This window comes from Thunnus thynnus, chromosome 12 (genome assembly GCF_963924715.1).
Source record: "Thunnus thynnus chromosome 12, fThuThy2.1, whole genome shotgun sequence".
In the NCBI taxonomy this organism is placed as follows: Eukaryota; Metazoa; Chordata; class Actinopteri; order Scombriformes; family Scombridae; genus Thunnus; species Thunnus thynnus.
In genome coordinates, this window is record NC_089528.1 from 2,748,910 (window position 1) to 2,764,548 (window position 15,639).

Sequence of the window (15,639 nt, forward strand, 5' to 3'; positions counted from 1 at the left end):
CTTGTGCAACAGGGCTGATATGACAGTTACTTAAACAGGAACAGAAAATGGCAAACAAAATGTCAGACTGAATAATGAACCAAAAACAAAAAAACAAAATGGTAATTCAAGCTGAGTACCAGGCAAGAAAAGTGTTGAGGTAGCATTAATTTAAGTCAAGTCAAATACATTTTATTTATATAGCACCAAATCACATCTCAGGGCACTTTTCACATAGAATAGGATCTAGACTGTACTCTTTTACATTTCCAATTTAAATGTTCTCCAGTGTCCTTGAGATGAATTCCTCCCTTCAGAAGTTCTCCTAAAACAAAATGTTTCTCTACTAGTGCTGTTGCCACTTCATTGCTATTCAGTCTTATTGCAATATAAGGGCTTTGATCATCTTTTCTCACACAGAATAGTGTGGATCAGGGTGAGTCACCAAAAACAGGCCTCAGAAAAAAAAGGTAGCCAAGCAGAACCAACACAGAGATGAACCTTTATTTTGTTTTAAGTGACACTTTTTGACAGTGAAAATGTAGCAAATGCTCATTTGCTAAAAAGCTCATATCTGATTCCAGCAGTAGGGCTACATTAGAAAGAGGCTTTCATCTCTATAGCCCTCTATCACAATTAGCTACTGTCTTTGAACTATTTGGTGGTGGAGATTGGTTGTCTCATTTTGTAGAAACCTCTACCATGTTACAGAGGAAATACAGACTGTATAAGACTGTACAAGATCCCCATTCCCTGCTGGAGGATAAGTTCTAAGCTGCTGGACTTTTTTAAAAACTTATCAGGGCAAGTTAATGAGACATGTAGTGCAGAGTAACTTTTCTATCACATTTTCACATATCCTTTGTACATTAAGATGGTAGAATTCCATGCCAAAGGCTAATAAAATAAAAATCAAACACCAAAGACCACCTTTGAACTGAGATAGGGGTTACAGGATAATGGCACATTTCCCAAGATTCTTATAGGTCAGCTTTTTCCCAGGATTCACCATCAGTAGGTAACCTGAGTGAGTGAGTGGAATGGTGAAATTTTCTATAGTTTGCTTTTTGTTTTACTTTTGTTATAAGACCACTGAAATTATGTATGACATGCCTAAAAGTGTACTGAAACTAGAACACAAGTTGAGAAGAGTAATACAGTCGGCAAACTGACTCAGTGATGTCAGTTACACAGTCAACATAAGCCACTGGTCATACAATAGCATGTAAGGTCGTAGCCACAAACCCCTTGGGGTTGGTGGGAAAAAAAATGATTCAGATAAAAATCACGATTCTCATCTTCTATGATGAATCGATAAAATGGACACATTTATCGTCCTGCAGTCAGGTGACCGGTGACCATAGAAACACTACTTTGTGCCAGATACGTTTCTTGCTTGCTCACATTTTACAAGATGTTCTGTTTGGTAGGCGACTTTCCTCAGTTCGGTATGCTCCATGAACCAAACAACTTAGCTGTAGCATGCTAATGGATGTATGCTAGCCAGCTTAGCCAAGTTAGGCTGGTTACCTTGGTTACTCATGCTCATGTAGTGTCACTGCCGTTGAAATGACAAAAAAGAGACTCTAGCTGGATGATCCTCCCATGACAATGACAGAATGTAGCACTATGACTGCCTTTAGGAGAGGCTGTCTTAAAATATGTGCCATTATCCCCATATTTAAATGATGTCAAATCTCCCCTGCCCCCCTCCCCTCTCTGTGACAGTCAGCTTCGCACTCCACCTTTGAGTGAAGTTGTTCAGAATGACTATAAACCCATTTGATTTCCGATGTGGTCAGACAGCACGTCGAAAGAACCAGTTCTGAGTGACCATAAATCAGCATAAAACATCTGTCAGCAGGTGTCGTGACTCCTTGCAGAAAGGTTGTTTTCCTTTTCCATTGCAGCAATTAAACTGTCAGTAATAGTTTCCACTGCAGCAATTAAACTGTTTCAGTAATAGTTTCCACTGCAACACAACTAAACTGTTTCAGTAAAAGTTTTAGTCAATGAGCCATTGTTGGACGTTTACATTTTTCAAAATAAAGGTCCAAAATTTTATTTTTTAGTGTACTGATAATGAACCAAACCATGACCCCAAAACCGAGGTACATTACAAACGTTTGACAGGACATATAGGTCATGTTGCAAAATTCCAATGCTACCCGCTGTACCAAAACAACCACTGGAAAGCTGTAAACACCCAACCAGCACTAATTTACTCAATAGGATCAAATGTGGGCTAGCCAGTACCAGACAAGTATATGAAAGCATTCATTACAGCTAACGCCCAGGGTGAGTATGTGCAGAGACGGGGCTACACATGTTCAGATGCCTTGCTCAAGGGCACATCACAAGTAGTCGTTGCAGTTCGAGGACACGTGTTGCCAGTGGGTTTGCTTACTCAGTTTGGTGAGCTTTCACTCATAACCTCACTCTTAAGCAAAAAAGCTGCTGCAGTCTACACTTCAGAGACTTAAACCTACAGGGGCCTCTAATGCACTACCTCTGCTGTTAGAAGAAGCACGCACTTTCACAGTTAGTGAGCAATTTCAACATCTCTATTTGCTGCTAAGATGTCCCTTAATACTATACTTGCATTTGAGCAGAAGTCATATGTAAACCATTCTATATTCACAGAGAAATTCATACACAAACTGCTGCATCACCCACGTGAAAATAAAGACTCATATATTTTTTAAGATGTCACATGTAAGTACTGTCACATCACAGAAAGATCTGAGTTTGAACCCCACTGGGGCTGGCTGTGGGATATATTGAGAGGACTTTGTATGTTGCATCTATGTCTCTGTGGGTTTCCTCTCACAGCCCAAAGACATGCAGGGCTCCAACCTGCCCAGAGGAGTGAAAGAGACTGTGAACGTGTTTCTCTGTCTATATGTGTCAGCTGTTGCACATATAGATGTGGTGACCTGAGTATACAATGTATACCACCCAATGCATGCTGGGAAACATTACAGCCCCCTTAATCCTGAAAAATGTTTAAAAGATACATGAGATGGATGTTGGAATATGAATGATGTATATCCTTTGTAAACATGCTCTTTGAGTGTGAAAGACCTTGGAATAGTAGTAATTTGACCAAAACAATCTTAACTAAAGGTCCACCTACGGTACTAGCTTCTTCTGTGGCTCTCAACCCCGTCTCATGGTCTTCATCAGCAAATGGAGTTCAGTTGTCATATCATGTCACTTAAAAGTCATTTATTTTGCCTTTTGTCTTCAATAGGTATGACCCCTTTCATATAGACTTTATAATTACACCACCCAGTTTCATACCATATTGCATGTTTTGTGTATGGTGATTTAAAATGAAAGTGTAATAAACTACATGATCACAAACTATGTGGACGCCTGGACAGTACAACACATAACACTGCAATAATTTGCCATTCGATCCAATTCATCCCAGAGGCGTTGGATGGGACTGATGCCAGTCAAGTAACTTCCACACCAAACTGGGATGACCATTTCTTTATGGAGCTGGCTTTGTGTACAGGGGCTTTGTCATGTTGGAAGAACACTATTGTATCATAATATGCTCTAGCAATGAGGTTCCCTTTCATTGGATCTAAGGGTCCTTGGCCAGACTATGGAAAATAGCCCCAAACCAAAATTAGAGAAGGCCACATACTTTTGGTTGTATGGTGTATACAAATTATTTTTTTGACCCACACATAACTTTAAAATTTTCAAAGTAAATTCTTAAAGGGGCCATATTAATAAAAAGTCATTTGGGTCTTTAACATGCCTACTAACACAAACTGTGGAGTAAGATCACCCAGTCAGCTTGGTGTGGGCTGGCTTGCTCTGTAATCTTGTGATTCAACAAGCCATTCAGATTTGATGCCCCTTCTTACATCACATGGGGCTTCATCAAGATTGTACCATCCCCACATCCATGTCTCTAACTCAGTCTCCACCCAATAAATTTCCACCATGTTGTTCTTGTGTGCTGGCCAGGACCCGGCTAAGCTAAACTAAGCTAAACTAATGGTTAAAATTTTGTGTGTATCACGGGGCTGTACCAGGGAACAGAGCTGCTGCTTGCTGACAGACAGCTGCAGAGCACTGGCGAGCTCTGGAGGACAGAGCTGGGGAGCAGAGCTTGAGAGTCCTGCGTTGCTGCTGCTGCTGTCTCTGGAGGAATAAACAGCTGATTCTGCTCTGATACGGAGCAGTTTACCGTCGGGAGGATTTTATTTTTTAAACTTTTGGGATTAAGTTGATTTGTCTTCAAACTGGCTTCCTAGCCAGAGCAAAGTTAACACCGGAGTCACACACCACCTCAGCTGCTGTCATCAATAATAAACGAGTAAATGAGTTTATATAATTTTAAAGTTACACAGTATGTAGATAGCTATGTGTATAAACAGTAACTTGTCTGCCATATTTATCCCTTTAGATGACATTATTTTGAGTGTGGATGGAGCAGCTATAATGTTAGCATAGCTCTGATTGATCTGAACTTAATTCAAAAAACAAGCATTTTAAAATTTAATAATTTAATTTAATTTAATTTTTTAATTTGTTTGCTTGTCGTTTTGCAGACAGACCTGACAAAGGATGAATCCAGGCTTTTTACAAATCTGCATCATGATGTAGTTATTTCCGCATCCATTTGATCTGTTTATTGCAATTAAATCACAGCAAAATCTAAGTTTATTTTGGGTTAATTCAGGCTGAGCTTCAGTAACATCACCATGCTGGTTGGGGATCAGTCGATGCTTGCTGTTGCTCGCTGGCTGTTTGGGGTGAATAAACACAAAAGATCCTGTGGTCAAATTCGCATGAGTAACGTGAGGCATTTGGTGCGTTTGCTGCACCACTCATGTTTTCTCCAGCAGTCATACTTCTCCAGGGTCAACACTCAACAGTTGCCATGGTAGCCGTTTTTTATTGAAAACAAACTATTTACTTTGCACTCAGTATTTTTCACCAGAACACATTGTGTGAGTGTGTCCTTAAAGCCAGCATGTGAAGAATTTGATACGATTAATATGACAGCTCCTGTGACAACTGGTGCAATCTGTGTGTTACTTTCAGCCAGTTCATCTTCATCACCGGAAGGCATTTTAAATGTTACACAGAGTGACTTTAAACACACAATATGTAATTTCAGTCGCTAGGGGTCTCTCAATCAAAACAATAACAAAAGATGGAGTTTGATGACGTTGTAAAGTAGCGTGGGATCATTGGAGTTGTTGTCTTCATTCATTCAGTGTTCATTGTTAAGGAGATTTTTACTGGAAGCCGAATTATCCACAGAGGTCTCCTCTCCAAAACAAACAGATCTGGTGATTAAAACAGGTAAAAACACTGAATGAAGCAGTTTCACGTGAAAAAAAATCATTGTTTCTCCAATGCTGTTCAGTGGACACAGGACGTCCAAGAGGGGCTTTGTGTGTGCTGAGCTGCTGCTAACGCTTGCTCAGCTTGTTTCTCTGATAACTTAAGATCCACATGTCTGATGACTAAAAAGTTTATCATAAAATGTGGCTTAAAACTGAATAAAAGTCAATGTATGACAGTTTCTGGCAGACAGCCACAACGCTGACATATTATCTTGTATGTGTATACTCTTTGGTAGATGCCATTGTGGTGAACAACCACAACGCCAATGCATGTGCTCAAGATGATTATCATCTTGTATGTGTATACTCTTTGGTAGAAGGGTATGATGCTATTGACAGGTGAACAAAAAAACAGACTGGTACCTTGATTAAAATTACAGATTTCTCTGGGTTTGAAAATTGGAAACATTTGGGATAATGTAAGCACATAACTCAACAAAATATATAACATAGGTCTAGTTGTTTTTAGACATTTTAATGCTGAATAGTTATATATTATGCATATTTGAGGCCTAAAAATCATGTTGATTGCATTTTCCTACATCATAAAGTCTTTGCAAAGCCTTTTTGACTGCTGTGAAATCTATTGTTTGCATCAGCCGGCTGTCTTCCTCTTCATTTATAGGCACGCTGCTAACTTTTAGAGCTCATTACTGCAACTAACTGTCATCTCCATCTGCAGTGCATAAAAATATGTATCATATCAAATCATATTTTTGGTTAGCATGTGCACATTTGTGGGAATAAAAAAAAAAGCAAGGACCTGCTCATCAGAACAATGTTATACCACAACAAATAGTGGTCAAAAATCCCACAGGATACTATTGCATGTTGCCAACAGGATCTTATAATAAGAAATGTGTCCATGATTATTCACAACACACACACACATAAACACACACAATCGATTTTCTGATACGTTGAGACCTCATTATTCTAAACCCAGCTCTTCCCACTCACCTTCCATCTTTTTCTGTCCTCACTATTCACTTTTACAGTCAGTGGTGACAAAACAATCATAGATAATAAATGGATTTATAAAAAATGTAATCAAGTAAATGTAAGCAAGAGACAGGGTGCATCTTAAACTGCTCTCTATTTTGTACACATATGATTTGGTTCAATGTTGAGTCAGTGTGCATGATATAGTATTGAAAATTCTAAAAAGCAACAGAAAAAAACTATTATTTATTACTATGCTTGCTAATTGCCACACCTAATAAGAGATATTGATTTTATTTGTTGCAGCTGCTGTGAAAGTGTAGAGAAGAGGCAGTACAGCAGCATCACTTCTGCTCAGTGAACATACTGAAGTGAGTTTTCTGGGGAGCTCTTAGTCCAGTGAACTACAATAGTTTTGGGAGTTGACATATTAGAAAATACTGGACTCTCTGGGCAGATCAGCACCCACTGGAGAAAGGAGCACTTTGAGACACCACCACACTTTTAAATTTACAACCTGTAACTTTCCATATGCTTTCACCCTCTGCACTGATGAGAAATATACAGCAAAGTTTTCACTGTCAGCCGGGACAAAATGTCTTTACAGCAGACATTAATCACAGTGAATGTGTTAGTTTGTTTATTTAACAATCCTTCACAACACATAGGAATATATGAAGGATTAACATTACAGATGCCAGCTTTAAAGCAAGACTGTGACACTTTAGAAACAATGAATTCTTCCTATTACAAATGAATAGTAAAACTTATTAGCAATTAAAAACACCCTTGCTAAATTCCAGGGGTTTTGCTGTTACAACCTTACTTGGTCTGGTATGACCAGTAGCTTGTGGTGGCTTATGTTAGCTAAAGTTAGTAAGCTTTAAATGTTGCTGTGACATTGCTGAGTCATTTTTCTAACTTTATGACTATTTGTGCTACTGCTACACTATGTTATACCACTATAAGCATTTATCGCTATCCTGTATTTTCAAATGGCCACAGTAGCTGCTGGATTACAAAAGGTAAAACAAGTGATAATTTGTTTAAATGCAAGTCTTTGTTATTCCTTATTAATTATTGACAGATAGAGCCCACTGTCAATGGCTTGTAAGCCAAAATCAATTTATGTTCCAATAAGTTAATGAAGCAATAGTGTGGGATAAAGGATAAACTGTTGGGTTAATTTATTAATCTTTTGATTTCAACAGGTTGTTGGGCCTCATGTAATTTCCCCTGTCAGTGGGTTGATTCACTAATTCAACATATGTTATGTTGTGGTCATAAATAGCTTTTCCCTTTACCGAAAAAGCTTTACATGTGGTAAAGTGCAAGTCAGACGCACACAAAATGAATGGTCACATTTTATGTAATTTCTTTATGTTTTTGTTTCGAGAATGTTATTTCTGTGAGAAGAATATTCTAATTTGAGCCATAACGGTCAATTATTGCCTCTTGGAAAAACTACAAGGCTTCCTTATAATACACTCTGAGCATTTCAGTGTTGCCAGCAGGAGGCAGTGTGGTGCTTTGCTTCTCCCATTGACTCTCTCTGTGAACGAACTCTCATTGCTTCCTCATTCTGCTGCCAAGCTGCACTGAACAGAAGCACCTGTCACCTGTCTCAGTCATCGTCCTGTTTTTGCAGATTTGTGAGGTTTTAAAATGTGTATAACTACATACACGTTACTTAACATTTAAATTAAATGTTAGATGGATTTTGTAAGGGTAATAACTACATTTATATGGTTTTGCGAACAAGTAGAGAAAATACGGTTTTCCTTTGTGTCACATGTGACCCAAGATGGCACCGGCTGTAAACTTTTTGTTGCGATCAGAGCATGGATGTATATAAACAGAGCTGGACACAGCGTCGGAGGTGGGGCCCCATTCATTCCTATGAAAGTTGCTCAGTGGTGCATGAAGCTAAAAAAGTTCGACTTCTGCATATAAAATTACCCAGATCTTCTGGGATCATTGGGCCCAAAGAGCAAGCACACTAGTGACTTTCGCTGGCTGAGACGGCTACTTCCGGTTTAGCCCTCTGGCTAACTTGAATGGTGATAAAACAATTCAGTCGTGGGGCTCTTTTAGGCTTTCGAAATGTGATTGGACCAAACGGATCAAATTCTGATAGTGAGACGAGTCATTTCGCGGGGGTTGCTCAAAAAAATGTATCCGCTGATTTACGGAAGTCTCTTTCACAATGTAAGTCTATGGGAAAAAAGTCTTTTTGGGCCCAATAGCGTCACGTGACGTTGTAAGTACACAGTTTGGCCACTATGTCAAATTGGCTTCACAACCCGGCGCTGTTCCTGGGGGCTCGGATCAGAGTAAGATCCAACCATGTTCTAGTTTTTGGCTCCAGCACATTTCATTTTGGGTTAAATACTATTTTTCTTGGGAGAACAGCTTGTTCTAAATAAGAACAAATATATTATTGGTGTTACAGTTTGATGTATACATTGTTGAACATTACAAGCACTTTGAAAAGTTAGACGGTTTAAGTCTCCATGTCTCATGCATTCTTACCGAACTGACATAGTCATTAGTTGCAATGTGCTATTTTTTTGAATTTATTTATTTTTTTAATTTGCACTATGAGTGAGGTTAAAATAACGGAACATGTGAGAACCTAGAAATTCCACATTTATTTGTAATGTTTCCTTTTAGGTAGTTGTGAACTAAATGGAAACACTAGCTCAGTTAATGGACTGAATGAGGATTCATTAATGCGGTAGTACACTGAACTGAGGATTATTTTAATGGTAAATGGAGAAATGGAAAATGTGTTTTATTTGAAAACAAGTTTGTAACTAGCCTATGTATTTTGTTTTATTTTTGATAATATAGATCTAAAAAAACAAAATAATACTGGAATACGGAAAACAAAATACAGAAAGAGATAAAAAAAAGATAAATTTTGCATATTGGAAAATAAATTCTGCTGAGTGAAGCCGCACTAAACAGAAGCACCTGTTGTCTGTCTCATTCTTTCTCCTGTTTTTACAAGGAATCTTATCTGTTTATGGGTTCTCAGTCTGAGACCTGTTACACAAGGTACAAGCTTAATGATATGTTGACATCAGGTGGGATGGAAGATAGCTATTCCCATGTTTATGGCATGAGTGTACAAGTCATTGGACATGTCAAAGATGGCTATATGATTGAAAAGTTGGTGTGAAGTTGTATGTATTTATGTATGTATGTATGCTTCTCCATTAAATTACCGGTTTAAATACATTAAAAATCTGACTTGTTTGTCTTTTGACTTCTGTATTATTAAGCACATTTGAACTTTCACAAAAAATCTGAGACAGTCTGACATGACATGACATGTATATTCCATTAGGTTATGCCTGTACTTGCAGTAACTGACCGCTCTGGCCAGCTTTTAATCATCAGCTGGTTCAAGTCAGTCAGTTAGTTAATTAGTCCATCCACATAAATACATATATATATTTACAACATGAAATAAAGAAACCTTATGTGCCATTATCAGCTCTGACTTTATGTGTCAGAGCTGACACGTTAATTCAGTGCTACTGTGTCCACTGGGCACAGAGTGTGAGCTGGATGGGAGCCACATGACAGTTTTTGTCATTTTTACATGCGTAAGTCAGCTGATGTAAACAGACAAGTCAGTCCACTAGATCTAAATCTGCTCTTAGAAATGTGTGGTACCGAGTTTCATGCATTCTGTTTTACTACCAAAAAGAACAGCAGTGGATTATTTGTCTTCTCAACACTTTAAATGAATCTCAGCACAAAGTGCTGTCATTTAAATGCTGAAGTAGACGCATAATTATTTCATGTTGTAAACCTCTGGTGTCCAGCTTTTGTTCAACCTAATAAACGGTCCTTGTTCCAAGTAATTCCTATCATCTTGAAGCCACAGTAGGGGCCTGGCTCTAGGGAGAGCAATGTTGGTCAGTTGGACAGTCCACCACTTTGAGCAAACTTAATATTTTTGATGAATGCCATGGAATGCTGTAACAAACTTTCATGGTCCTCAGAGAATCCTTATGACTTGCCTCTGACTTTTCATCTAATGGTCTCGGAGGTCAAAGTTTTCACTTGTCCAGTGAAATACTTCCAAATTTACTGGATGAATTGACATGATTGGCAAAGACACTCATATTTGCTAAATTATATATAATAACATTGGCTGACTTCTCATCTAGAACCAGGTGATCATTTGAATTTGTCCAATACTTTGGTTGATGACCAAATACATACAAATATTTTAAAAAATTATTTGTTTTTGGGAAGAAAAAAAAACCATATCAAATACCAGCGTGCAGGTCGGTTAAATTGCTATCTCAGTCTCTCCTCTGCTCCATTGTTACATCTATCAGCAGGTCTCAATGAAGGGAGCCACATCTACCTGCTACATGAAGCACATTTCCTAATTTGGACATCACTCCTGGCGTTGGTGGTGTTCCCTAAGATAAAGCTGAGCTACTGACACACGCTAAGTGCTCCCAAGGAACTCTAAGTGAACACTTATTGTTACACTTTAATTTTCTAAAATTAAAAGCATAATAAAAACAGAAAGCCTCTTTCCACTTTTATTCAAATACAAATACAAATAATTTTCCTGCCTCAACAAATACAAATATTGGGCCCTCTGCACATCCATAATACGTATCTAGTCTATTTTTGATGGAAGCCGTGTCAAGCTGCACAAAGCAGATTGAGCCGGGCAGGAAGTCAGACACAGGAATGGCATAGAGCGTTTGGTCAATTTTCAAAATAATCAGAGGATATTTGTCACCATGGATGACGAGACGTTCATCTTGAAAGTGGATAATCACAAGATTTTATGACACCGCTGCTGCCATGACTGCCCCGGTGCCTTGCTTCCTCTCCAGGTAGAGGGGTGGCTGTCTTCTCTCTGCCTCTGCCGAAGCAAAACACTCCACTTCTAGAATGCTCCTGGTGGGGTACAACACTGCAACCGGAATGAGACACGGTGGAATCAAGGTGTAAAGTGTTGTTAACTGCAGTCCAGTTCACTTTGAGTCACCAGCAGAGCAGCTGAGGGCCCCCACAGGTGGTCTCTCCCTAATGTCCCTCAAAACTCTAGGAAATGCCAGGCCATAACCAGTCACTTTTAAATAAATGTATTAATTAAGTACAACAACTTTTTTCTGACTTCCATTGCTCTACATCTCTCATGTATTAACACTTTAAATACAGAACCTGTAATTATTATGCCTGAACTTATTTCAGATTTCTACATTAAATTTGAAAAAAAAAAAGAAATGAGATAACATGTTCTCAAAATGCCAAGCTGGTCACAGCAAATCATGAATAGCCTGACAACTTGTTCTGCCATCTCCATATTGCGTCATCATTTCATATCACTTGACCTTTACCTTGTTCTGAGGCTTAGTGGATTCTTATTTGAAATTATAATGTTGAAAGTATTTAATTCAATGCAACAATCAAAAATGTTGGTCATGTATCAGTTCGAAGTCATGAGTTTAGTGTCTGCAGCTTGGTGACCAAGAGCTGAACTGGCTGTACCTAGCTTCTTACTTAGTGCATTCTGGGTCCCCATGAACGTCACTGGTCTGTGAGGCATTTTTGCAGCAGTGGCCAAAGTTGGAATTGCAGGCCACATGACACCCACTGGCCCAGGAACACTAATTTCTATATACAATGATTACAAAAACTGCTGTAAAACAACCAAAACATTTTTCTGTGCATTATATTACAAACCATGAGCAGGGCAGAAATGATCTGTAACCTGCTAGGATAGCTCACAAATCAATTCTAGTTGTTTGTTCTTTACAGTTCTTTACAGACTATTATTCTTAGTCAGTGTACTTCTGTTAATCTTGTCTTGAGCTTTTAGGGGAAGTCTTTGTATAAACTTTTAGTTGTCTACCTCTCCCACACAAGCATTTGTTTACTTCAAAGATCCCCTCCAGATTTATTAAGGCATATAAAAATATTTTATTTGCACTAAGAAAGTGTGTCTGAAATGGTTTTTCCACAAGAAAAAGTGTAATTACCACATTAAAATGGCATCATTAAAAATTACAATTAATCTATGAATATGCAAATATTGTTCATTTCCAAAGTGTAAGTGCTGGATATATGTCTCCAACTTCACTGTAAAGTTCATTATCAGTGTATGTGCACTGGAGGCTTTAAGTTTCCACATCACACTTGTGTAAGTTGAATATTGGATCATCACTGGCTCCAAACTAGTTGTGATGTCACAAATCATGCTCATAGGCCCACCGCTTAAAATCAGATTTTTAATGAGCACAGAGAAACTTTCCACTTTCAACAGATGATGTGAAAACAGCCTTCTAGTGTCCAACTCTGCACATACATCATTCTGTACAATGAAGCTCAAACATCCAAGTGAAGTAAGAGAAGAACAAAAACTGAATGGAGGGGGACTTTGCCTGGGTATATGTGGGTTAGGGTAATTAGTGTATGTGGGTGTATGTTTTTTAATGTGCAAATACATATATAAAAAATAAAGCTGATCACCTAGAAATAAAAGAAAGATTAAAAAGAGAAAGAGAGAGAGAGAGCAGAGGTGCTGATGGTATTAAAGCTGTGGACATTTACGTCATAATGAATTTATCAAGACAGCAGGAGGTGTTTGGTTTGCATTTAGCGCAAATTAAAACAGGGGGAGATCAGAAAACATGGAGGCTTCTTAGGAAAATATGAAGAAAGTATATATATATACAGTATAAAAACAGGGGGAATGGAAATATAAAGGCTATATATAAATATATATATATATATATAATATAAATGTCTCTAATGTGTACCTGTTTCAAATAAAGGCCTGATTAATTATACCATTGAGATAAATGGAGAACCTGGCCACTATTTGAGAATTCACAGTAGCAGGTATTGGATGGATGGATATATGGATGTATGGAATACACAGAATAATAACTATCAGTTAAAATAGTAGTTACAAAGACCAAAAACAACTTTAACAGCTGAGCAAACACAGAGAACAGTGCCACCTAGAGAAACTCAAAAACTTTCCCCAACTGCAAATCTAAAAACACGACAGACATGAGCCAAAGATGGAGGGAAAACATAAAGCAAATGGAGATCATGACGTTAACAAGAATATCGCTGCTTAGCTCTATGAAACTTTCTAGTTGCTCTAAATTAGCTGCATTAACATGACAGGCCAAACCAAGGGATTTACACATTTTACTGTTTTGCATCACTGTGAAAGGTCCCATCTCTGTCAAAAAAAGCTGAAAAAAGATCACATTCCAATGGGCTTGTGAACATGTGGAGTTCAGAGTAAATGTTCTAAAAATCTGCATTCATCCAGCCACCTGGTCTACATGCAAGGCTGCAGAGAATTGATCACAGTCCACTGTGCAAATGATTTCCACTAAGCTCTGCTCTGCCTGGAGTCAAACACTACCAATATACTGGCTGATAGGGCTATAGGAGTGTGTGTGAGGGTGTGTGAATGTGTGTGTGTGTGTGTGTTTAACGCCGACCATATGTGCAGTCATATAAAGAATATTCTCCACAGCCCAAACCAGAAGCTTCACATAGGGAGTGTGAAGCTTCTCTTGACACAATTGTTATGCATTTATATACATACACATGTTCTATAATAACACACACACAATCGACATATTATCTCTCTCTCTCTCTCGCACACACACAAACACAAAAGTAGACGACATACTGTACCAATTGCAGACACTTTTTCTATCATACACATACACACAACAGAAACAGCTGCAGAAGCTAAATCGCTATTCCTCAGCAGTGAAGCAGGAGTGAAAGAAAGATAAAAACGGAGAGAGAGAAAGAAAGAAAGAAAGAAAGAAAGAGGGGGGGAAGAAGGGAAAGAGAGGTAGAGATGAATGGAGTGATGGTCTTTACCTCACGCAGATGGATAAGAGGATGTGTTCGGACTCCCCCTCCTCATGCTCTCATCTGTCTGTTTTCCTCTCTCTCTATCCCGCTTGCTTGCTCTACATCTGCCCGCCACTGTGGACAAGCAAGTCTATCTCTCTCTCTCTCTCTCTTTGCTCTCTCCCTCTGGCTCTCTCTCTCTCTCTCTCTCTCTCTCTCTCTCTGTGGCTGTGGCACTGAGGAGAATAAAAGACCGCCTTCACTCTGCCTCTGTTTAGTCCGTCCCCACCTCTCTCTCTTTTCACTCTCTCTCCCCTCCTTCTCTGTTCTGTTTCTTAATATCTCTCTCTCTCTCTGTCTCTCTCTCTCTCTCTCTCTCTCTCTCTCTCTCTCTCTCTCCCTCTCACACACACACTCAGTTCCATCCAGCTCCTTGGTTTGATCTCTCTTTCTCTCTTATGGTCTGTATGTATGGTTCTGCATATGCAAAGTGAGACCACGATTGGCTACTGCACACATGAACATCGTAAACCACTGGCTGCACACAGAAACACATACAGGTGACATTTTGTTTGGCTCCAAGCACTTTTCTACAGCAGTGGTATTGCTCCCACCATGACAAAAAAATTTGCTCAGTTTCGATATAAGGAGAAAGTTATCTTGTTATAATGACAAAGTATTACGTTAAAATGTGGATTTTCTCTTTTTCTCTCATTTGTTAAATGAGATAATTGTTTTCATTATAACACGATGCCTATTCCCGTCAAAACAAGAACATTTTCTCATTAAAATGGGAATAAATACTCGTTATAATGAGTGTTATTATATGACTGTATCTGCATCTCATTAAAAAAAAAACAGCAGTGTTGCTGCTGCTGAAATGGATGTGCATGAATACTTGAATGAATCAAGTCTTACTATCTTTTAGAGCTAAAAGATAATGAAATTCTGCTTTTACTAAGCAACCTAGATGGAGTTGTTATCAGAATGAGGACACTCTGCATTTCATACTGGAGAAAAAAAACAAAGTGATATTCTGGATGGGTTTCAGAAAGCCAATGGGATGTTTGTCACAATAAAAGCACAGATCATGACAAAAGTTTATCATCATAAAGAGGAAGGTATTTCATAATTATGAAATTCATTTTTTCAGTATAACAAGAAAAGTTATCTTGTTAAGATAAGAAAGTTTTCCTAATAAAACGAGGGGTGGCAGTTCTGCACCTACACATTTCTTGTCAAGTTTCAATCCAAAATATGACACGAATGTTTACCAAATTATCAGAAAATCTATCCACTACTTTTGTGTCAGTGTTAGGAGTTGGTTCATCAGGATAAACTTAATGGCCAAGTTCTCCAGTCGGTGCCATTAAACCATTGGTGAAGAAGAGGGCACAATGGGATGACATCATTGAAAGAGCAGCAGTCAAAGCTCAAATGATGTAAAACCATGTGGAAAATATGAAAT

General features: G+C 38.4%; 1 protein-coding gene across 1 annotated transcript in view; it reads right to left on the reverse strand.

The window, feature by feature from the left end:
* LOC137193593 (cadherin-18-like) overlaps positions 1-14,389 on the reverse strand; it is a 206,713-nt gene extending 192,324 nt beyond the window's left edge. Inside the window, exon 1 of the mRNA XM_067604822.1 lies at positions 14,199-14,389. The gene's annotated coding sequence lies outside the window, so the exon portion shown is untranslated. The remainder of the gene's footprint in view (positions 1-14,198) is intronic.
* Positions 14,390-15,639: the final 1,250 nt, after the last annotated feature.